This window comes from Pleurodeles waltl, chromosome 6, assembly GCF_031143425.1.
Source record: "Pleurodeles waltl isolate 20211129_DDA chromosome 6, aPleWal1.hap1.20221129, whole genome shotgun sequence".
Taxonomy (NCBI): Eukaryota; Metazoa; Chordata; class Amphibia; order Caudata; family Salamandridae; genus Pleurodeles; species Pleurodeles waltl.
The window spans coordinates 346,853,874-346,879,361 of NC_090445.1; positions in this window are offsets into that span (position 1 = coordinate 346,853,874).

A 25,488-nucleotide genomic window follows, 5' to 3' on the forward strand; every position below is an offset into this window, starting at 1 on the left:
ACTATAATCAGTATTGGGGTACAATTCCCAGTTGTTAGACACCTTACAGGGCCATATTCAGAGTTACAACAGTGAAGCTATATATATATATTGACCTATGTGTAGTGCACACTTATAATGGCGTCCCCGCACTCACGAAGTCCGGGTAAATGGGCCTGGACGACGTGGGAGCACCTCTGCGAGTGCAGGGGTACCCTCACACAGTTACTATGCACCTAGCCTTCAGGGTCTGAAGGTTAGATATATAGGTGACTTATTAGTTACCTAGTGCAGTGAAAATCACTGTGAAATAGTGCTTGCACTATTTCACACAAGCTGCAATGGCGGTCCTGAGGAAGTGTTTGTTTGGGCTCCTTATGGGTGGCAAAAGAAATTCTGCAGCCCATAAGGATCTCCTGGAACCCCAATGCCCTGGGTACCTAGGTTCCATATACTAGGGACTTATAAGGAGTGTCCAGTATCCCAATTTGGAGTGGAATACTGGGTTACCAGTATGTAAGTAAAAATTTGGAACCAGAGAGAACATAAGCACTGGAGTTCTGATTAGCAGGACTGCAGTGACACAGTCAAGCATACAGACGAAAACAGTGAAACAGACTGACATGCAGGGCACAAACCATAAGCACTGGGGTCCTGACTAGCAGGATCCCAGTGACACAGTCAAAAACACACTGACAAACAGGCCAAAAATGGGGGTAACCATGCTAGAAAGAGGCTACTTTCTCACAATAGTTATTCTGAGGCGGGACCTGATGATTTATTTTTTCACACTGGCGGGCACTGCATAAACAAGTTTGTATGCCACTGGTCTAGATGGAGTTGGGAACAAGCAACTTGGGTCAACATTGCGTCTCTTTGGGACGAACAGGTTAGTGCTTGACAGGGAGGCTCACAATGCCCACATGGACCCCCTAACAGGAATGCTGAGAGACATCAATAGCACCCTGAGCAGGGATAGTCAACAACACAGGACCCCTTCCATTGGTCAACTAACAACAGCCCCTTCAACATCTGTGGCAGCCAGTGGAAGGGAGTCCCTGCCAGCGGAAGAACCTGCCTCAGACACCCCTGCTTCTGTAGTTGAAGAACCCCCCTGAAAGCGAGGACAGCCACCCAAACACCCAGGAGGTGAATCTGGCAAAAGAACACCCCCTGCCAGGAAGTGATGGAACCCCTTTGTGTGCCACAGATTCACTCTGTTGACTTTTCTTTAGCCGCTCTCTCGATTTTCCATTACAGTAGGACACTGGACTTTGGACTTCAAATGTCGTGGCTGCTACTCTAATGATTACATCCCCCATGACTGACCTCTTCACTGTTTGACATTGCCTTTTCACATTTTTACCCTCATGTCCTGTACACATGTAAATAAAAACAACTAATGCACATTCATCGTAGGCTAGTCATTTTTGATCAATGTCAGATGTTCAATGTGAAAATCATGTGATGCAAATGAGGTACTCTTAAGATTGTAATGTAAGGAGGGATATGTCACAGGGAGTGACACTCACACAAATCTTTTTATTACACTGTGCAGCACATAAGCTGCCAACAGGTCTGGACTGTCGTAGCCAATAATGACAAAACATTGTTGTTTTTGGCTAGATTTCTCAAAGTACCACCCCCTGACCATAGAAGAAAGAGCTATGTCAGACCCTGTCCCGTAGAATAGGCTACCAGATTGGTGGATTTTGTCCACAGCTTGACCCTTATCACATACCAAAACCATGTCTACCCACTTAACATACCCTATGACACAGACAGAGGACAGTACAACATTACCTACTCAGAGGTTCATCCTCTTACAATGGTCAGCCATCTGTTGGCACATTACAGACCTATGTCAGTGTTGTGGCATAGGCACTGTGGCCTGCAATGAGGTAACACATTGACAGCTACATAGAGGGCATACATGTTCCTTATCAACACAATGTGAAGGTAGAGGAAATGGTTTGCACAGGACAACATGTGACAATGACACATGATCATACACATGAGACCATTGAACCAACATATTAGGACAAACAGGTCTATTGTGTAGCTCAGCTATCTGCCCTCCCACTGTCCTGGCAGCCTGGGCATGAGACTCATACATCCCAAATCTGCAAACAATAGTACCCGGATTAATCTATTTCCACTTTACATGTCAGACTAGCCACAGCCCCCTGACAATGACACTACTCTGAAATGCCCAGGAGGATGGCATGGTGAAGAGACCTGCAAGCAACAAGTGATACACAGGGACTTTAGGCCGGTACCGGCAAACATGAGACAGTAAACTCTTCTCAAGATACTGTAGTTTCTCTAACAATGCAATGTGACTGCCCCAAACAAAGGAGACACATCTTCAAGTCTGATGTAGCCAGCAAACCTTGGCTGTATGATGCATAGCATCAGATGTCCTGTCTCTTGGTGACAGAAATACCGTTCCCCACAAATTGTGACCCCTACAGTACCCCATGCAGGCACGGAAATCACAATATATCACATACTTACACTCCAGTGACGTACTGATTGATGAGATGAGCCCGCAGTCTCCACCTTCATCCTCGTCACTGTCATGCTCACTTGGCATTTCAGGATTCTCACCCGGTGACACTGCCAGCTCCCCCACATCAGAGATGTATGGGATGTTTCTCCTCAGGGCAAGGTTGTGGAGGGCATACAGGTTCCTTGTCAACGTAATGTGAAGGCCACACTGATCTTACACACTTTTGCGGGTGAGTAAAGTAGGGCTCCGCCTGTCTTGTCTATGCTGCTGATTCTTACCTTCAGGAGCCCAAAAGCCCACTCCCCAACACGCCATGTCCTTTCATGTGCCTCTTGAAGCGGGCTTCCCCTAGCGTGGTTGGGTTTCTCACTGGTGTCAACAACCAGGGATGATTTGGGTATTCAGAGTACCATGTAAGGGAATGCAGCATGTGTGCAAGCTTGAGTCCAGAGCATCGTCTCACTGGCAGCAGATATAGCATACAAACACATATGACATATGTTACTTATCAACCAGCCAGGCCCTCTCTGGGTACAGTCTTGTCATCAGCTGGGCAATAGCGCTGTTCCACATGATGAAGGCATCATGGACTGAACCCGGGTACCGGACACATACTTGGAAAATATAGAGATCTGCCAAACAAACTACTTGAACGTTGATGGAATAGAAGTACTACCTGTTTCAATAGACTTGTTCATTGCCATGTGGTGCAACCAAGCCTACATGGGTACCATCAATGGCTGCCACAACATATGGGATGTGTGCCAAACCACAGAACTCTGCCTTCACATGGGCAAAATCCTCACATTGAGGAAAAGGGATGTAGCTGTCCAGGTGTTTCAACACTGATGGGAGAACATCCTTCAAGACCAGACTGAACATAGGCTGGGGCATCCCAGCAGTTAGGGCCAATGTATTTTGGAAGGACCTTGTGGCTAGGAAGTGCAACACTGACATGACTTGTGCAATGGATGGTATGGTATTTGGATGATTGATGACTGGCATCAGATCTGGCTCCAAATAACGTCAGAGATCCATGATTGTCTGTCGATCCAGGCGGTAGATCTGAATCACATGTCTCGTTCTCCATAACCTGCAAGTCTGCTGGGGGGCGGTACACAGGAGGTTTTCTGATCCTTCTCCTACCAGGGTAACTATGTGGGACAAAAGGAAGATATGTCTGTCACTCATTGTGTCCCTTTCAATTTACATAATGCATGTCATATATGAACTATGACATGTCATGTGAGTCAGTGAAAACATGATACACAGCAACACCAAGGCTTATAATAGCACATTTGTATGACATCGTTACCCCCTTGCATTTCAAAAAATGTGTAGAAATCATATACCTTGACTGCAACCTTATGCGCAACTAACTTCCAAATCTGCTTGTGAGTTAATGCCCAAGATCATGGACTGCCCGTGGGCAAGAGGGTGGTGACTGTACCTGCAAATATGTTGCAATATGTGCTGGACAACATAACAATATGATCACTAAAACAATTGACCAAAATGACATGACAAGGCCAGCACCCAAAAATCGGCCAGACAACATTTTCACATTTGTGATGCATCCAAAATTAGCTTCTAATAGCAATGTAGGCCTCTGAAATGGCGGCTGCCTGACCTACTCCACTGGACTTTAGGAACTGCCAACGACGCTGGTGAAAGCCGCCATGGTGGTGGGCGAATGCTACTGTGGCAGACACTGCCATTGGATAACATTGCTGCCTCTGGGGGTCTTGGGCCAATGCCAATCTCCTCCCGCAGTGACGGTTTCGTACGTGGTGGACGAGACCCCAATCTTCTGCTGAATATCTCACTCGACTCCTGACACTGCTGCCAGCAAGATCTCCACAATCTGAGCTGCTGTGTACTGCAGCTGGGAGCAATAATGCTGCGCCCTACAGGTGATAGGGCCCCCTACCTTCTCACCAGAAGAGCTGGAGAAGCTTGTGGAGGAGGTGCTATCCCTGTATGGACAGCCTATGTTGCACCAGAGGAACAGGTAAGTGCACCATGTGCACACTTTTGTCTGTACCTCTACTTATCTTAACTTTAGTTAGGTTAGGGTTAGGCCCAGTTTGCCAGCTAGTGTCCTCAGTGCCCTGTAGGTCCTTTCAGTGTGCATCAATGGTAGAGTCAATTGGCATCTACCTATGTCAAGTGACAGGTTGAGGCAATATGTTGAGTGTGCATGAGGGTTCCCTGACCCAGCCTGTGTTTGTTGCACATGGCTAGGTGGGGTGTCATGACAGCCGTCCCCTGGCAAATCTTGCCAGACGATGTTGAAAATGTGTGGTCACGTGGTTGCATGACAGCAAGAGGCATGAGTGCATGTTGTATTGGTCAGCTGATCACTATGTGAGGCCTTACTGTGTTTGCACATTGATCTCTGGCCACATCTGGCCTTGTCGGGCTGTTGTTCTGAAGCCAGGCAATGATTCACAATGTCCCTCAGCTCTGCACATAGACACCCATTGGTATTTGGCTGTGGGCTACATACTGTTCTGTGATGCATGTGATTTATTGGACATGGTGTATTGTGTAGGTCTGTCTACTCAGTCTGCAGAGACAGGGCATTGTCAATTGTTACTCACTGCAAAATCTGGGATGATATAGATTCCCTTTTGCACTGCAAGTGTGACACTGTGCCCACACCATGTATCCCTCGACAGCATGTGATCCTGCCAAATCTTGCTTCAATGACAATATACAGCTACTTGATGCTATGTTCACTGCTTACTATTAAATTGTATTGGGGTATGGTGTTGATCTGTGACTGATGTGCTCATATCAACTCCGACAATTTGTGTCACATATCCTTGACAGGTCCCTTGACCGCATAGCCCTGTTGTCTCTTTCATCCAGTTCTGATGTGTCCTGTGCAGGCTTCTTGCATTTTGGACATTGCAGAACTGCAAATTGTGTGTTGTTCACTGACGTGCCATGATATTGGACTCTGTGGTTTGGCCATGAGGCAGGACATGTACAATGCATGGCCAGATTTCTCTTACAGTGCTATGTGTTTTGTGTACATATGTGTGGAAGTGTGCATATCAATGTTGATGAGTCACACAAACCCCGACTCCCTGAAGTAGGAGGTGCCTGCATCTGTATCTGCTCATATCCACACAAGGACAGGCTTGCCCCTTGTGCTCTACATGTCACTCCCTTCAATGTGGTCCAAGCACAATGGGTCTGTCCGTAGGCTGGCTGTGACCTGTGGGGACTGTATGCAGTGGGTGACAATCAGAGGTAGTGGATGTTTCTGTGCATTGTTAGCTGTGTGGTCTACTTATCACTTGCCTTTTTCTGTGATGTGTTCCATTGTGTTCCAGGACAATGTCATGTTGTTAGCTCATGTCCCACAAAATATACAGTTTTCCAACCTGGTTAGTGCAGGACCTGATCTGGGGGTGTGAAGGGCACCCTATTGGGGAGTGTTTAAGTCATGTCCCTGTGTACAAAGACTGCTATGTGTCACAGGTGGACAGGATGGTCAAGACAGGATGTTGTCAACTAGATGCACTGACATACATGTGACTCAACCATTTTGTGTGGGATTTGTGGACATAACTTCTTGTCTTGTCTTTTGCATCCCTGCAGGTCAACGCCCATCAGAAGAAGGGGATCTGGCAAGCCATCGCCAAGAAGGTGTAGACCCTAGGGGTCCACAGCCGGCAGAGCATCCACTATCAGAAGAGGTGGGAAGACCTGAGACACTGGGCCCGGAAGACCATAGAGGCCCAGCTGTGGCTGTCCTCCGAACGAGGACGGAGTGCCCGTCGGACCATGACCTCCCCTAAAGGCCCGCATTTTGGCGGTGGCCTACCCGGCCTTGGATCTGCATTTGAGGGCAGCACAGTAGCCATAATGGGTGCATACAATGCAATTACATTATTGACCCTTTATCAGGTGATTGAGTGAGGGACAGAAAGCTCCCCCTGACAATGTCGGATGAGTCATGTGTCACTGATCATCAGTGATCATGTTGGTGTAGCTGGGCCATGTGTTCCCAACTGGTTTGTTCATCCTTTTGGGTCTGTGAGCTGGGACTGAACTGTGGGGACCCCTCAGTCATATTGCACAGGAGGGAGCACATATGACTGTGTTTAGTGTTCAGTTATTTTGCTTTAACTATCCTGGTGGGTTCTAGTTTCTAACAACAAATCACTCCCCCCCAAATGTCACAGTACAAAGGTGGGTAGGATGTGGCTCAATGTCCTCTGCCATTTATCTGGGGATATGTTTAGGTTGAAATCTTTAAGCCAGAGACAGGCTTTCTCTATTGTATGTTGGGTGCTGATGTCTCACTGTGGTCTGTAATGCATGGGTGTCCCTCATACATGTGACATGACTTACATGGCAAAACCTTGGCAGCTGTAGCAAAGGTATTTTCCCATGGAAAGTGGGGAATGTGCTTTGTCATGGATGGTATCTCATAGGTGTGGCCAGCATACCTTTTGCATACCTGTGTGCAAGTGCTCCATTTCCACTAGAACACATATGTATGCATTAGTTTTAAGCTTGTGCTAGCCATGCAGATGACATGATGTCTGAAACCTCTCACAGATATGTCCATGGGGTCCTCTTGATAGGACTGTGTCACCATCACATGCAGTCAGACAGATACATTCATGCCTCATGGTATGTACTTTGTCATGTGTTACTGCATTAGCTATGATGGACATGACAGGTAGGGCCAAGGTGTTGATCCATTTCATGTTCAGTTGTAACCTTGATGGAGTATGTTGTTGTAGGTGCACAACACCTGTGTCGTGTTTGGAAAATGTGCCCTGACTGCTGTGATGCATCATGAAATGACTTGCAGTGATGTTTGCATTACTTTTGTTTGGGATCAGAGATGCTTCTACAGGCAGATGCCATGCTTGTCATGTCTGTTATGTGGCTAGTGATGTTGGTTCTCATTGTACAACAATTTGGTGACCTCCTGTTTTTGATTGCAAGGTCTGTCTCCCTCCTTCCTGCACGGTACAGGTCTCCACTACAAACACACTCAGACGTAGACATGGAAATGGATGTGAGACATTGGTGGGAGATATCCTGGACCTTACATGGCCATTCTTGTGTGTAATCTGGAGACATTCATCCTTGATGTTTTGGACCTGACTTCATTTTTGTCTCTTGCAACACCACATGTGGGCCACATCTGCGTGGCCTTGCTACTACCGCCATGACTTAGTTAGGGCAGGTGTTACTTAGAGAGCTGTAATTTGTTGGGATGTGTCCATAGGGACATGGATGTTTCCATGTCACCTAATGAAGGAATAGCTTGTTGGTACCAGTATTGTCTGCCTTTTCCTAGCAACATATGTTTTTGTTGATACATGATATCAGTGCAAGGTAGATGTGTGCATAGGACTGTGTCTGTGTAATTGGTAGGGGATCTTACAATGGTATCCAATTGTTGGCTATTGGTTCACTGTGTTGTGCTTGAAGTGGGACAGGTTTGGGGTGCAGTGGTCATCTAGTTGTGGTATGGTTAGTGTGGTAGCTAGACTTCTTCCCTGCTATTGTAGTCATCTGTGACCAAGATTTGCTCATGTGTTACCTCTGTAATTCAAGGTGGCATGCATGGTTTTGTGTTGGCATGATGGTGCCACTTTGCTGTCAATTCATGGGGGGGCCACTTGACATGATGGTATGTTTTGTATCTCAAAAGTTGTGATTGATGTGTTATCATGTACATATTATGATCCTACTTCACTTTCTTTTGGCAGCATTAGTACCAGCAGGTGATGGAGGTGAGACCGCGCTGAGTGGTGAAGCATCAGGCCACGGGATCTCCGGTCATGACACCACTGACACAAAGGCACTCAGTGGCCCGGAGGGTGAGGGTAGTGCCACGGGGAGACCAAACATTCATCAACATCATTGGGTTCCTCCTCCAGTGGCCCCCGTTGCTTTACACCCAGTTGGCCATGCCCACTCACCCAACAGGTTGGGAGTCTCCTTTGCCACAGGTACCTCTGCTCCAGTCCCTATTACCCCTGCTGTCCTCAGTGAGGAGGCTATGACCTCCTGAGGTCGATCTCTGTGGGTAAGTTTACCATTGTGAATGCCATCCAGGGACTAGTGATGTAACTCCAGCAGATGAATGCATTCCTGGAGAGCATTCACAGTGCAAAGGCTAGCCTACAGAGATCTTTTCAGGCTCTGGCCTCCACACTGACCGCAGCCAGTCACCCGTTGTCTACCGTCCCCCCTCCACCTTCCTCTTCCCAGTCCAAACCCACCCTTCCCCGACCCATCCAAACCACACAGATAGACTTGCATGCATCCACCTCAACAGCCAAGGGAAGCACAGACAGACACAAGCACCACAAGACACACCACTGGCACGCACACTAACAACATCCACCTGCAGACATACCAACAGTCACGACTTGCCCTTTCACCCCGACCCCTAGCATCACACCTACAACATCTGGGACATCTACAACCACCACCACAACAGTCACTGATACAGCCACAACACCCATCCTACCTGTAGACACCATGACAGCAGACTCTCAGACATCCATCCCCGTCACCACACCCCGAGACACCACAACCACAGACACACCTACATTCAGCACATCCACCATACCTGCAGTCACCACCCCAACAGACACCCACTTACCAGGGCATCCCCCCGCACCACCACCCTCAGCCCAAAACACAGAAATGCTCTCACTCACCCACCCAACAGACATCCACCACACACAAGCACACCTCCCACAAACACGACATCCACACCTACATGTCATGCAAACCAGTTTTGCTTTGTGACCAAGACCTTACCCCTGTTCGCACCCCCTGTGCCATCCCCAAAATAATAGTTTTCCTCTCAAAGCCCCCTCTTCCGCCTCCAAAGCCACCCCTGCCCCCTTGTAAGTACCTATGCCCCTCCCCCCACCAAGAAGAAACCCCCCCTGCCCAGAAGGCTACCCTCTTCCCAAGCTCAAACTCCCCCTCTCAAGCCCAAACTCCCCCTCCACCACCATCCCCCAGATAATCCCTGAGGTGCCTGCCTGCCCCCTTGATGCCCCTACCTGTGGAGGTTACATGGCAGTCAGGAGTTGAGTTGAGGCCCTATATTGCGCCTTTTGGGCTTCAGACTTTGGACTGGCCTATGGCCTTGGAGAAAAACGCTTTTACCATATTTATTTATTATTAAACCCAACCAGTTGTTGGTCTTTTGAATACATCTTGGTCCTGCATTTCCTTCCCTAGGTTTCTGTTGTTCCAGGCTTACATTGGTTGTGTGCCTGCAGTTGTGTGTGTTTGTGCTGCTTGCTGCTCCATGTTGTTTTTTAGCTGTTTGTGAGTTTGTGTGCAGTGCTGTTGTCCCCCAAGCTTAGGGTGTGTGTTGTGTGATGGGTATCTGTATATAGCTGAGATGTTGGTGTCATGGCATTGTGTTGTGTTTGTAGTGATATGTATTTCTTTATGTGATGTGCCATGTGGACATGTAGGATGTATGACTTGTTCCCTGATATGGCTATTGTCTACATGTGGTGTTTGTGTGCAGAAATGGAGTGTGTTGAGTTGTGGTAGTTTGCTTTGCATTTGTGTGCGCATTTGTCTATTTCAGTGTGTGTCGCTCTGAGCTGGTTGGTGTAGGGATATGTTCCATGGAGTGTGAGTTGTGAGTGCTTTGTTGACTTGCCCTTCAACCATTGTGTGACTGTGCATGACAATTGATGTTGGTATTGGTTGTCCCTGGGATCCAATTGTGGGCAATTCCTGTGTGCATGTTTTGTGGGGCCTTGTTCAACATGATATGTGTCGCAGTGCAGCCTCCTTCCATGTATGGTCCTCTTGCTCCCATCGCAGCTGTGCAGGTCTTGTTGTGGTGGTGTGCTTTGTGTCATTTGTCTAAGTGTCACTGTGTGAATTGTGCATGGCATTGAACTTCCATTGCGTAATGTGTGTGTGTGATTTGTTTGTTGATTGCAGGGTTGTTTGGGGGTGTGTTCCATGGCACATGGATGTATATGTGTGGGCAGTCCATGGCCAGTGTTGATGTGAGTGTGTGGAATGTATGTGTGCAGTAGCTGTGTTGTGTTTGCTGTGTGTGTCTATGTTGTGTAGCCTTCTGTGTCTGTAAGCCTGTGCTGTGTAGCTATGTGTATCTGTGTAATATTGCCGTGCAGTGTGTGTGTGTGTGCCGGATGAAGTGTGGGTATTGTGCATGTGTGGATATCCTTGTTGCAGTGTGTGAGTGTGTGTGTGTCTACAATAATAGGTGTAGCTGCTGGCCATTGGCCCCCCCATGAAGTGTTTGCAACATGCAACATGCTATTATTAAAGGGTTAATGTTATAGGTAGGTGTGTGTACTTACGAATGGTGTCGTCCACATTGGCGTTGATTCCATTGTCTTTCGGCGAGCAGGAGTAGCAGCATGACTTTGAGGAATGACTCCATGATGGCTCCAGACGTGTATGGCTGTCTGCAGGTGAGTGTCTCCATTTATGCTGTTCGTTCCCGCCTCCTGATACGTGGTGGTTGGACCGCCTTGGTCACATTGGTGGTGTGCAACCTCCTAATAGGTCCGGTGGAAACATGGTCTCTGCCGGTTGTTTGTGGCTCTGACAGACCGCTGTGGTCTGTGCTGCCTGGCAGTGGTGGCGTCCCACTGGCAGTCTTCTCCTGCCTCCACCGCCAAACTCATAATATCGCAGTCCACTCTGCCAGCCTGTTGGCGGTCGGACTGCCACTGCCAACATGGCAGTGCTCAGACCACCAAACTCGTAATGAGGTCCTAAGTCCTGTGACCTAAGATGGCTGCAGCCACATTCTTGTTGATGTGGTGGCTGCCAATCAGATCTCCTCTGGAGAGCAGTTGTCTTGCAAGGTAAATTGAACTGTGATACTGAAAAAATTGTTGAATGGAATTACATCAAATTTGGCAGAAAGATATATCTTGGTCCAGAAAGAGTGCTTTTTGTGATTTAATGTAAATCCATTCAGTAGTTTTTGAGCAATAAATGCTCAAAAACTTTATATATATCACACCACATACTTGACATATCTCAAGCTGTGATCTGATTGGCTGCCACTATATCAACCAGGATGTGGCGACAGCCATCTTAGGACTTGGGAATCAGTTCGGAGCCCTAAACAAACTCTCACGCCCTAGACATGATGGTGGAGTCCCAGAGAACCCCAAAACCATGTTTAAATATTTTCCAGCAAAATCAGGGAAGAGCTGTGAATCAATAGAAAAAATTCTGAAAAAAAAGCATGCTTCCAGTCTACACTTTAAAAAACCTTCAGGGAGGGCCAGGGACCAGGGGGCAGAACAGAGAAGGGGGTGCAGGTCCCCCATCCCCCATCCCCAAGTCTCTGTGAAGCACCGGGGACCCCATCCCCAGGGGCCGGCATGCAGCCCCCTCCTCCAGCCCTATTAGACCCATTCCCCAGAGCTGCTTTTAATAAAAGGGGAGGGGGCAACCCTCCCTGAACCTTAATAGGGCCCAGAGGCCCCATCCTCTGGGGCTGAATTCTATTGAAAAAAGGATAGTGGCGCTGCGTGGCTCCCTTCCTTGAATCTTAAAGGAGCCAAGGGACCCCATCACCAAGGGCCGAAAAGAACTTAAAAGAGGGTTGGGCTACATGGCCCCCCTCCCTGGCCTCTTGAGATCCTCTTGAAACACATCCACTGTGGTAAGCTCAAAGACTGTCCCAGGGAGCTCACCACTGGGACAAAGTAGTTTCCTCTGCCTGCATCAGCACAGACTGGGAAACATATGTTTTCTCCTACTTAGCAGGGACATTTTTATATCTCCCTCCAGGTGGTAGCAAACATGTCTTTTCTACCTAAAAGTGCATTGGCGGGAAGGCATATCTTCTCTTAGATGGTGGAAACTTAAAAATGCTCCCACTGGGTGGGTGCAAATGTCTATTTCCCTGCCTGCCCTCCAGTGGGCAGGAAAATACATAGTGCTCCCATATGGCAGGAGCAAACAAAAACAACTGTTCCCACTGGGCAGGCACAATGTCAGCTTCTGCAGCATGTGGAAAGTCGAGTGAGGTCGCAGGACCCTGGTCTGTCCCCTGAAGCCCCCAACTTGCCGTTGGAGAAATAAGGACCCCAGACGATGCGGTTCCCAGGGCTTATTAAGGCTCGGGGATGAGGAGCCATGTGGTCCTCCTCCCCCTTTTTAAGGAGTTCAGCCCCGGGGATGGTGTCCTTGGGGCCTATTAAGCTTCATTGAGGGGGCCACACAGATTCCCTCCCCTTTTTAATGGAATTTGGCCCAGGGGTTTGTGTCCCTGGAGCCTATGAAGGCTCTGGGAGGGATTTGCATTCCCCTCCCCTGTATATATTTCAATATTGGCCCAGGGGGATGGGATCCCTTGGGCCACTATTGGGTCAGGGAGGGGAGCTGTGAGCCCCCTCCCCTTAAAGGCCCAGGGATTAGGATCCCCAAGGCCCATTGTGGGTTAAGATGAGGATTCATGTGCCCCCTCCCCTTTACAAATATCTTTTGGCCCAGGGAGTCGGGGGCCCGGGGCTGAAAGTAGCTCAGGGATGGAGGCCGCAAACCGCCTCCCCTTAAAAAAAAGGCCTCAGGCTGGAGTTGCTTTTAGAGGGAGGCTGCACTAATCATTGGACGCAGTGCCCACTGCAGGAAAGGCCGCATGGCCTACCTCCTGCCGCACATGGCGAAAGGTTGTGCACTTTGTCCTGCAGGTTTGAACAGTTGAATGACTCATTGATAAGAGCTCAGATAGTATAGCGTACTAATAATAAAAGAATAAAGGAGAAAATTTTGATGAAAGATCATATGTTAGAGGAGGTTATTCAGATAGCGAAAGCGATGGAACATACAGCCACATGGTTGAAGTAGATGGAAGGTACATCAAGTGGGAGGAAGGAAACAGTGGAGGTTGTGGAAGGTGAAGGGACCGAGAAGAAGTAGATAAAAATGAATATTGACTTTAAAAAAATACAAAGTGAAAAAAATACAGTTCAGAGAAATTAAATTTCATGCAAGAGAAGCTTGAAGAAACAAGCCAAGACTGTGGTCCATATGCAAAAAAATATTTCCACCATGATGGTAGAATCATTATGTCAAGAATTTGAGCGTTTATTGGAACAAGAATTATTGAGCCTATTGAGGCATCAGAGTGGTTGGCCCCGATAGATCCAGAAGGAAGGATTGAAAATTAGTTTATGCATATATTTGTGTGATTTCAATAAAAGTATTTAGGTTGATATGCAACCTCTTCCAAATATGTGTGTCAACACCAGGACAGTGCGCGCTCTACGGGCAACATAATGCAAAATTACAAACCTTATGCAATGTAATAATTCATGCATTATGTGTTGATATTGCATATTCACTTTTTGCATTGCAGGTATTTATCTTGAATTGTCATTAATACTGTTTGTAATGTATTGTTCATTTTCAAGCCTCTCCTGCAACCTGGCTGGGTGTGACATGTGGGCAGGGCTTGGGTCTGTTTAAGGAACCCAGCCCAGCTCCAAGTGCTCACTATTCAGAGGTCCTGGTGCAGAGCAACAGCATTTTCCTGGGCTCCTGTTCCGGAGGCCTACTTGGACATTTCCTGGCCCTGTCCTCATTATCTTGCTGATCTTCAAGCAGGGTGGTAAGGCGGAGGTCGGGATAGGCCCCCCAACTCCGTTTCTAGAATCATTTGAGTTTTTGGCTTTGTGATTTACAGTGTGCTCGATTTATTCTTGGCACTTAACCCTTGCAGTTCAGATCGGCAGAGTGCACGATCAGTTTAAGGCATTTGATTCTTGATGGTTGAATCGGCAACAGTGTGCGAGATTCCTTCTTGGCAATTAACCCTTGCAGTTTGGATCGGCAGAGTGCTCGATCATTTCGAGGCATTTGAATCTTGATGGTTGAATCGGCAACAGTGTGCGCAATTCATTCTTGGTAATTAACCCTTGCATTTCAGATCGGCAGAGTGCACGATCATTTCGAGGCATTTGAATCTTGATGGTTGAATCGGCAACAGTGTGCGCGATTCATTCTTGGCAATTAACTCTTGTAGTTCAGATCGGCAGAGTGCGCGATCATTTCGAGGCATTTGAATCTTGATGGTTGAATCGGCAACAGTGTGCACGATTCATTCTCGGCAATTATCCCTTGCAGTTCAGATCGGCAGAGCGCGCGATCATTCTAGGTACTTGAGTCTTGATGCGTAGTCTGGCAATAAGGTGTGCAATAATTTCTGTGCAATTGAATCTTGAAACTTAGATCAAACAGAGTGTGATCTTTCTAGACAAAGCAAGTTTAGTCAGTTTGCCTGTTCTACAGTATCATTCATGAATCCTATCGCAGTTAATTCTTTGAGAACGAATGTACTCATTGACTCTTGTTGTGACGTAATTGCTATTCTAAGGATTACCTTGAGAGAATTCAATGTTCAGAGTATATAATTATAAAAAGGTCACATTATTGAAAAGTTCTTGATCTCTCATGTTATGAGAGCCTAATGAGTTAAAATAAAGTTCATGAAGATTAATGTGAATGATCTTGCTATTGTGTTCTTAACTCTTGCTTCCACAGGTCTCCTTCCCCGCTGTTCCCTACCTAAACCCCATCCCCTGCTTGGCCATTGTTTAACTCTGTGCTATGATAGCTAGTAGAGTTTGGAGCTGCCAAACCCTGACGATCCGGCCTCGCTGACAATATGTGAAATGTTGGCAACCATGGGGAGTGGACTCATTTTAAGTCTGTTAGATATGCCTGCCACCTATCATCAAGTCGACCTACATGAAGACTCAAGACACTTAGGGCCAGATTTAAGAAGGCCCTAGAGCCACATTAGCATCAATGTTCTGATGCTATTGTGGTGTGAAGGTGGCAAAAATGCCATGCAATATTTGCAAAGTGGCGCAATGCTTGCATTGCGCCACTTTGTAAACCCTTGCACCACATTATGCCTGCACCAGGCATAATGTATTCAAGGGGGTGTGTTCCGGCATTAGGAGGCCAAAAAAATGGCGCAGTGGAATCTCAGAGATTCCACTGCGCCATTTCTAAGGCATTTTAACGCCTGCCTAGGCAGGCGTTAAAATGAGGCTCCCATTGTTTTCAATGGGCCTCCTGTCACTTTACAGAATTAGCGTCAATATTTTGCGCCCGTCCGCGCCTGTCCCGCACCCAGCGCCACGACCCCTGGCCCCAGCTCTCCCAAGCCCCGCTGACCCGCTACGACCCCACCACCCTCCACGCCCTCAACCCAGGACGCTCCAACACTTGCTTCCAAGCTCACCCCAAACGCACCCATGGATCCTTCGCCTGCAACTCCTGCAAACGCACCTTCCACCACGCAACAACCATGACCACCAGCCCCCGCGCCATCAACCACCTCAAGTGCATGCCGCTAATCCTACCAAGAGTCAAAATTTATTGCGCTAGTTCCCTAATGTGTGCCATGGTGTGCTGTGGCATAAATACTGTGCACACATGGTGGCGTTAGGGGGCGCAATTGGGCACAAGAAAAGTGGTGCATCATGACGATGCAACACTTTTCATAAATTTGCCCCTTAACCTTATTTGTACCCCTTTGGGTGCATTCAGGAATAAAAGAATACCATTCAGATTACCTTTGGCTTCTGCCATATTTCAAAGAGTGATGAAAAACATTTTCAATGACATGTCACAGGTGTTGTGTTTCCAAGATGACATCTTGATAGTGGAGAAAGGTGTGTGAGCATGATAGAATATTTCAGGAAGTAATGGAGCGAATGGAAAAACATGGTTGAACAATTAAAAAAGATAGATGTCAATTGAGAAAATAGCAAGTAAACTATTTAGGATATAAAGTAACACCTGATGGCATAAGGCCAAAAAAGAGTATTGTAATGGCCGTAAGAATGGTGCCTGAACCATCCAATAAAGATGAGCTGAGATCTTTTCTGGGATTAGCAGAATATTGTTCTAAATATGTGAGGAGTTTTTCAGAAATAATGGAGCCTGTAAGGAAATAATGAAAAAAATTAATGTGTTTTTGGGATGATGGATGCAAATGACATTTAAAATTATTAAATTATTAAGGAGAGTATCAGCCAAGCATCTACACTGGGAGATTTTGAATTAGTAGGTACAACATATTTGACTACCAATGCTAGTGGAGTAGGAATCTGAGCTGTGTTAGTGCAAATTGTGGAAGGAGAAGAACATATCTTTGGGGTTGCCTCTAGAAGATTGCAGGGAGTGGTGTGTACCTGTTTGACTAGCTTTGCTGCTGGGAAATAAATCACTTCAGGATCTATGTGTGGGGTCTACGCTTTAAGGTACGAACAGATCACAAACCATAGATCGCAAACCATTAGCATTTGTGTTCAAAGGAGAAAGAGGGTTGGAAGGTAGCATGACTCCACGCATACTGAAATGGTTGTTATCTGTGATGAGTATAACTTTGAGGTGGAATGCGTAAAGGGTAGCATAAATGGAGATTGTTTGTAGAGAATGTAAACCAAGAGTAGGTCGCTCCCCCTGCCGCTGCAGCTCCTCCAGGTTCCTGAGTTCCTGAGACCCACCTCACAGTAAGTACCCCCCACCTCCCAGCCCCTCGCTCTGCCCTGCGCTACTCACCCTCTCTCCTGCTCCTGCTTCTTTTCTTCTTTTCTTCTTCTCTGTTCTTCTGTTCTTCCTCCTCACTCCTCGTCTGTAATCTTCTTCTGTACTCTTCTTTCCCCTGTCTTCACTCTACTTCTCTTCTTCCTCATCTTCTTATGTGGTCTTCTGCCCTCTGTTCTTCGTTTTCTGTATCTTCTTCTGTATCTTCTTCTGTATCTTCTTCTGTGTTCTTCTGTGTTCTTCTGTGTTCTTCCGGTCTTCCTTTCTTCTCTCCTTCCGGTCTTCTGATCTTCCTTTCTTCTCTCCTTCCGGTCTTCTGTTCTTCTGTTCTTCTGTTCTTCTGTTCTTCTTGTCTTCTTGTCTTCTGTTCTTCTTGTCTTCTGACTTCGGCTCTTCTGCCTCCTCTGTCCTCTTCTCCCCGCGCCTGCCCTCCTGCTCCTGCCTCATCCCCCTCCCCCACTCGCATCCCCCTCTCTATCTCCCCTATCTAACCCGTTCACTATCTACCTCCCCCACTCCTCCTATCTACCTATCTCTCTATCTCTCTATCCCACTATCTAACTCCCTCACTCTCCACCTCCTCCTATCTTCCTATCTCTCTATCTATTTCCCTATCTATCGATTTCCTTATCTATTTTCTCTATCTATTTCTCTATCTCTCCCCGTCCCTCCCTCACCCCCTCTATTACCTATCTTCCTATCCTCTCACTCTACCTCTCACCCTCACCCACCTCTACAACCCCCCTCCCCTATCTTCTCAACCCTACTCCTATCTTTCTCCCTTATCTCGTAAACCTCCTAACACTCACCCGCCTCCACCCTTAAACCCCCCTCCCCCAGCTCTTCTCACTCTACCTGTCCCCCCCTCGCGCTTTCCCGCCGCGACCTCCTGCACGCCCCCGCCCCCCAGCTCCCATTCGACCCCACCTGACCCCTCCCCCCCTCCTACCTCATATGGCGGCCGCTGCGCGACAGTGGTAGCGACCCTTGACCCAAGGGTAGGTCGCTCCCCCTGCCGCTGCAGCTCCTCCAGGTTCCTGAGTTCCTGAGACCCACCTCACAGTAAGTACCCCCCACCTCCCAGCCCCTCGCTCTGCCCTGCGCTACTCACCCTCTCTCCTGCTCCTGCTTCTTTTCTTCTTTTCTTCTTCTCTGTTCTTCTGTTCTTCCTCCTCGCTCCTCGTCTGTAATCTTCTTCTGTACTCTTCTTTCCCCCGTCTTCACTCTACTTCTCTTCTTCCTCATCTTCTTCTGTGGTCTTCTGCCCTCTGTTCTTCGTTTTCTGTATCTTCTTCTGTATCTTCTTCTGTGTTCTTCTGTGTTCTTCCGGTCTTCCTTTCTTCTCACCTTCCGGTCTTCTGATCTTCCTTTCTTCTCTCCTTTCAGTCTTCTGTTCTTCTGTTCTTCTGTTCTTCTGTTCTTCTTGTCTTCTTGTCTTCTGTTCTTCTTGTCTTCTGACTTCGGCTCTTCTGCCTCCTCCGTCCTCTTCTCCCCGCGCCTGCCCTCCTGCTCCTGCCTCATCCCCCTCCCCCACTCGCATCCCCCTCTCTATCTCCCCTATCTAACCCGTTCACTATCTACCTTCCCCACTCCTCCTATCTACCTATCTCTCTATCTCACTATCCCACTATCTAACTCCCTCACTCTCCACCTCCTCCTATCTTCCTATCTCTCTATCTATTTCCCTATCTATCGATTTCCCTATCTATTTTCTCTATCTATTTCTCTATCTCTCCCCCCCTCCCTCACCCCCTCTATTACCTATCTTCCTATCCTCTCACTCTACCTCTCACCCTCACCCACCTCTACAACCCCCCCTCCCCTATCTTCTCAACCCTACTCCTATCTTTCTCCCTTATCTCCTAAACCTCCTAACACTCACCCCCCTCCACCCTTAAACCCCTCTCCCCCAGCTCTTCTCACTCTACCTGTCCCCCCCTCGCGCTTTCCCGCCGCGACCTCCTGCACGCCCCCAGCTCCCATTCGCCCCCACCTGACCCCTCCCCCCTCCTACCTCATATGGCGGCCGCTGCGCGACAGTGGTAGCGACCCTTGACCCAAGGGTAGGTCGCTCCCCCTGCCGCTGCAGCTCCTCCAGGTTCCTGAGTTCCTGAGACCCACCTCACAGTAAGTACCCCCCACCTCCCAGCCCCTCGCTCTGCCCTGCGCTACTCACCCTCTCTCCTGCTCCTGCTTCTTTTCTTCTTTTCTTCTTCTCTGTTCTTCTGTTCTTCCTCCTCGCTCCTCGTCTGTAATCTTCTTCTGTACTCTTCTTTCCCCCGTCTTCACTCTACTTCTCTTCTTCCTCATCTTCTTCTGTGGTCTTCTGCCCTCTGTTCTTCGTTTTCTGTATCTTCTTCTGTATCTTCTTCTGTGTTCTTCTGTGTTCTTCCGGTCTTCCTTTCTTCTCTCCTTCCGGTCTTCTGATCTTCCTTTCTTCTCTCCTTCCGGTCTTCTGTTCTTCTGTTCTTCTGTTCTTCTGTTCTTCTTGTCTTCTTGTCTTCTGTTCTTCTTGTCTTCTGACTTCGGCTCTTCTGCCTCCTCCGTCCTCTTCTCCCCGCGCCTGCCCTCCTGCTCCTGCCTCATCCCCCTCCCCCACTCGCATCCCCCTCTCTATCTCCCCTATCTAACCCGTTCACTATCTACCTCCCCCACTCCTCCTATCTACCTATCTCTCTATCTCTCTATCCCACTATCTAACTCCCTCACTCTCCACCTCCTCCTATCTTCCTATCTCTCTATCTATTTCCCTATCTATCGATTTCCCTATCTATTTTCTCTATCTATTTTTCTATCTCTCCTCCCCTCCCTCACCCCCTCTATTACCTATCTTCCTATCCTCTCACTCTACCTCTCACCCTCACCCACCTCTACAACCCCCCTCCCCTATCTTCTCAACCCTACTCCTATCTTTCTCCCTTATCTCCTAAACCTCCTAACACTCACCCCCCTCCACCCTTAAACCCCCCTTCCCCAGCTCTTCTCACTCTACCTGTCCCCCCCCTCCCTCGCGCTTTCCCGCCGCGACCTCTTGCACGCCCCCGCCCCCCAGCTCCCATTCGCCCCCACCTGACCCCTCCCCCCTCCTACCTCATATGGCGGCCGCTGCGCGACTGCGCCGCTGGCGCGCCGCTGGCGCGCCAGAGGCTGCGCCCGTCTGCGCCCGTCCGCGCCTGTCCCGCACCCAGCGCCACGACCCCTGGCCCCAGCTCTCCCAAGCCCCGCTGACCCGCTACGACCCCACCACCCTCCACGCCCTCAACCCAGGACGCTCCAACACTTGCTTCCAAGCTCACCCCAAACGCACCCATGGATCCTTCGCCTGCAACTCCTGCAAACGCACCTTCCACCACGCAACAACCATGACCACCAGCCCCCGCGCCATCAACCACCTCAAGTGCATCCTAGTCAACGCTCGCTCCGTCCACAAACACGCCGTTGAACTCTGGGACCTCCTGGACTCCATAGCACCGGACGTCGCCTTCATCAGCGAGACCTGGATGAACGCCTCCTCGGCCCCTGACATCGCCACTGCCATCCCCGAAGGCTACAAGATCTCCAGAAAAGACCGCACCAACCAGGTAGGAGGAGGTATCGCCATCGTCTTCAAAGACTCCATCAGCGTCACCACCTCCACCGAAGACACCCCTCTCGCCGCTGAACATCTGCATTTTCAGATTCGCACCGATCCGAGACCACCCTCAGAGGATCCCTCATCTACCGTCCTCCCGGGCCACGCACCCCTTTCAGCGACGCCATCGCCGACTTCATCTCCCCGCACGCCCTCGCCTCGCCGGACTACATCCTCCTAGGTGACCTCAACTTCCATCTGGAACAAAACAACGACTCCAACACCACCACACTGCTCGACAACCTCGCCAACCTCGGCCTCAAACAACTGGTGAACGCCACCCACATCGCCGGACACACGCTTGACCCCATCTTCTCCGCCAGGAAACACGTCTTCTTCAGCCACGCCTCCGCCCTACACTGGACCGACCACAGCTGCGTCCACTTCACATTCCGACGCGAGACCCGCCACCTCCGCACCCAACCCATCCCTCGTCGACAGTGGAACAAGATCCCCGAAGAGCAACTCTTCTCCGCACTCGCCGCCAACCAACCCACCCTCACCACCGACCCCAACAACGCAGCCCTCAACCTCACAAACTGGATCTCCAACTGCGCAGACATCCTTGCTCCCCTCAAACGCACGCATCGACAGACCAACACCAAAAAACCTCTCTGGTTCTCTGACACCCTCAAAGAATCAAAGAAAACTTGACGCGCCCTTGAGAAAGCCTGGCGCAAGGACCGCTCCGCTGACAACATGACCGCCCTCAAGAACGCTACCCGCGAACACCACCACCTGATCTGCGCCGCCAAAAGGAACTTTTTCACCGAAAGACTGGATAAAAACAGACACAACAGCAGAGAACTCTTCAGCATCGTCAAGGAGTTCTCCAGCGCCAACGCCAACGCCGTCACACCCTCACAGGATCTGTGCGAATCCCTCGGCACTTTCTTCCATCGCAAGATTAGCGACCTCCACGACAGCTTCGGACACCAGACCCAACCAAACACCACCGAACCGGCATTCACGGCCATCCCCCTCAACAACTGGTCCCACATCAACACGGAAGAAACCAAATCCATCATGAACTCTATCCACTCCGGCGCCCCTTCGGACCCCTGCCCGCACTTCATCTTTAACAAAGCCGACGACATCATCGCCCCGCACCTCCAGACCGTCATCAACTCTTCTTTTTCTTCTGCTACCTTCCCCGAATGCTGGAAACACGCCGAAGTCAACGCCCTACTAAAGAAACCTACGGCTGACCCGAGCGACCTGAAAAACTTCCGCCCCATCTCTCTTCTGCCTTTCCCAGCCAAAGTAATAGAGAAGACCGTCAACAAACAGCTGACCACCTTCCTGGAAGACAACAACCTGCTTGACCCCTCACAAACCGGATTCCGAACCAACCACAGCACTGAAACCGCCCTCATCTCAGTCATTGACGACATCAGAACCCTGATGGACAACGGTGAAACAGTCGCCCTCATTCTGCTCGACCTCTCGGCTGCCTTTGACACCGTCTGTCACCGCACCCTAATCACCCGCCTCCGCTCCACCGGAATCCAAGGCCAGGCCCTGGACTGGATCGCCTCCTTCCTCTCAAACCGCTCCCAAAGAGTTTACCTCCCTCCGTTTCGCTCAGAACCCACCGAGATCATCTGCGGCGTACCCCAAGGCTCATCACTCAGCCCGACACTCTTCAATGTCTACATGAGCCCCCTCGCCAACATCGCACGCAAGCACGACATCATCATCACCTCCTACGCCGACGACACGCAACTTATACTTTCCCTCACCAAGGACCCCGCCAGCGCCAAGACCAACCTACAAGAGGGTATGAAGGACGTCGCAGATTGGATGAGGCTCAGCCGCCTAAAGCTGAACTCTGAAAAAACGGAAGTCCTCATCCTCGGCAACACCCCGTCCGCCTGGGACGACTCCTGGTGGCCCACAGCCCTCGGCACCGCACCGACCCCCACAGACCACGCCCGCAACCTCGGCTTCATCTTGGACCCTCTTCTCACCATGACCAAGCAAGTCAACGCCGTGTCCTCCGCCTGCTTCCTCACCCTCCGCATGCTCCGCAAGATCTTCCGCTGGATCCCCGCCGACACCAGAAAAACCGTGACCCACGCCCTCGTCACGAGCCGCCTGGACTACGGCAACACCCTCTACGCCGGGACCACAGCCAAACTCCAAAATCGCCTGCAACGCATTCAAAACGCCTCGGCCCGCCTCATCCTCGACATACCCCGCAGCAGCCACATCTCCGCACACCTGAGACACCTGCACTGGCTCCCAGTCAGCAAAAGGATCACCTTCCGACTTCTCACCCACGCACACAAAGCCCTCCACGACAAGGGACCGGAATACCTCAACAGACGCCTCAGCTTCTACGTCCCCACCCGCCTCCTCCGCTCCTCTGGCCTCGCACTCGCTGCTGTCCCTCGCATCCGCCGCTCCACGGCGGGTGGGAGATCCTTCTCCTTCCTGGCGGCCAAGACCTGGAACTCCCTCCCCACCAGCCTCAGGACCACCCAGGACCACTCCGCTTTCCGGAGACTCCTAAAGACCTGGCTGTTCGAGCAGCAATAACCCCCCCCTTTTTCCCCTAGCGCCTTGAGACCCGCACGGGTGAGTAGCGCGCTTTATAAATGTTAATGATTTGATTTGATTTGAATGCCAATAGTGGAAGGAAATGAAGAAATTTGCAATGACATTGTGGATGCGGAAGAAGGTGAAAGGACTTTGTGTAGTGAGGAGTGGAATTGTGTAAAAGAGAACGACTGTATTAAAAATGGTGGAAGAGTAATTGTGCAGGAGTGAAATCATGAAGACAGTGTGCACAAAGAAGTCAAGGAGTTCTTTAAGATAAAGGATGAACTAAAATTGAGTCGAGGTAAAGTCAAGAGGAGATGACAGATTGTGCCTCCAGGTGGAGTTTGTAAGCATATAATGACCATTGCTCATGAAGGACATGTTGGGCGAAGAATGACTAAAAGAAGGGTGGGGCAGTCATTTTGGTGGTCTGGCATGGATACTGATATCGAGGATATAGGGAACATTTTTGTGTATGTGTCAACAGTGATAAGTCCAGGTTATTGAGGCAACGTCCGTTGGTGTGTACCAAATTTCCTGAAAGACTGTGGAAAAGACTTGCAAACAATTTTATTGGACCAGTGGAGAAATTGGGTTCGAGAGATAAATGCATTATTGCACTAGTTATCACTCCAATGGTTTGTGGTGGAGACAATGGGTGAGATCAATAATGCCAATGTAATACAATTTTGGAGAGAGTTTTCCTTGAGGAAGGGATTGCCAAAACTATTATGTCTCACAACTAGGTGCAATTTCTATCTAAAGAAATTACAATTTATCTCAGAAGGATGGAAATCATGCATGACAAAGTAACTCTTTTCAGACCACAAGTCAATGATCTGTTTGAAAAAGTCATTTGCCTTATGATGGAAAATGTTCAAGTGAGTCTTGCTAATGGGTTGTCATGGAAGAAGGAACTGAGATGAATGATATGGCACACAGAACTACTCCTCGTTGTGCAACAAGAGTGTCCCCATTTGTGTCTTTAAACCAGGCAAGAAGGAGTCTCCTGTTTCTTTAAGTGAAAAAGATAAGGTCTGGGATGATAGAAAAGAAATGAAAAGGAAAGTGGATGGGGTGCAAAAGACATCTGAGAAAGCAGTCATCATGAGGAAAGGTGTGAAGAATTTATGGGATCAAAGTGGTGATTGGGTAGTTATACAGAAGAATGAACTGATTCATAAGGGTGAGAGCAAGTATGTAGGACCATATCCAGTCAAAGAAGTTAAGCGTAGTGTATTGGTATTAGAAAATGGCACTCCTTGGAGCAATGGGAACATATGCAAAGCTTACAACGCATAAAAGGAAAAATAGGTGTCTGTAATTTAGAAAATGAAAATACTGTGACATGTACTTTGGTTATAAATTCTATTTTTTATGATTGTAATGTAATACTTTGGGTCTAAAGTTTTAATGTGTTTTACTGCTATTTGATTATCAAATTCATTTTATAATTGTATATTACATTGTGTAAAATGTTGATAAAATGTTGATATAATTAAGCTTTATATAAACATATTACAATGTTTTTGTAGATATTATAAGGGGGAGGTGTGTGAATATATTAACTGCGAGGGTCACCTTGGTGACCAGACTGCCCTGGGATGTAGTTTAGTATGTGATAGAGAGCAGTTGCTGGGAAAGCTGCTGTTGTCTATGCTGGAGATTCTGGAGATGTCTAATAGATAAAGGCCCTCATTCCGACCCTGGCGGTCATAGACCGCCAGGGCCGCGGGTGACGGAAGCACCGCCAACAGGCTGGCGGTGCTTCCTGGGCCATTCTGACCGTGGCGGTAAAGCTGCGGTCAGAAAACCGGGTCCGGCGGTTTCCCGCCAGATTTCCCCCGGTTGCCCAAATCCGCCATGGGGATTCTGACCCCTTTCCCGCCACCCTGTTTCTGGCATTTTTTACCGCCAGGAACAGGATGGCGGGAACGGGTGTCCTGGGGCCCCTGGGGGCCCCTGCACTGCCCATGCTAATGGCATGGGCAGTGCAGGGGCCCCCTAACAGGGCCCCAGCATGCTTTTCACTGTCTGCCTAGCAGACAGTGAAAAGCGCAACGGGTGCAACTGAACCCGTCGCACACCTGCAACACTGCCGGCTCCATTCGGAGCCGGCTTCAGTGTTGCAGGCCCCTTTCCCGCTGGGCCGGCGGGCGCTACCTTAGGTAGTGCCCGCCGGCCCAGCGGGAAAGTTGGAATGGCCCCAGTGGTCTTTTGACCGCGGGCGGCCAAATGGCAG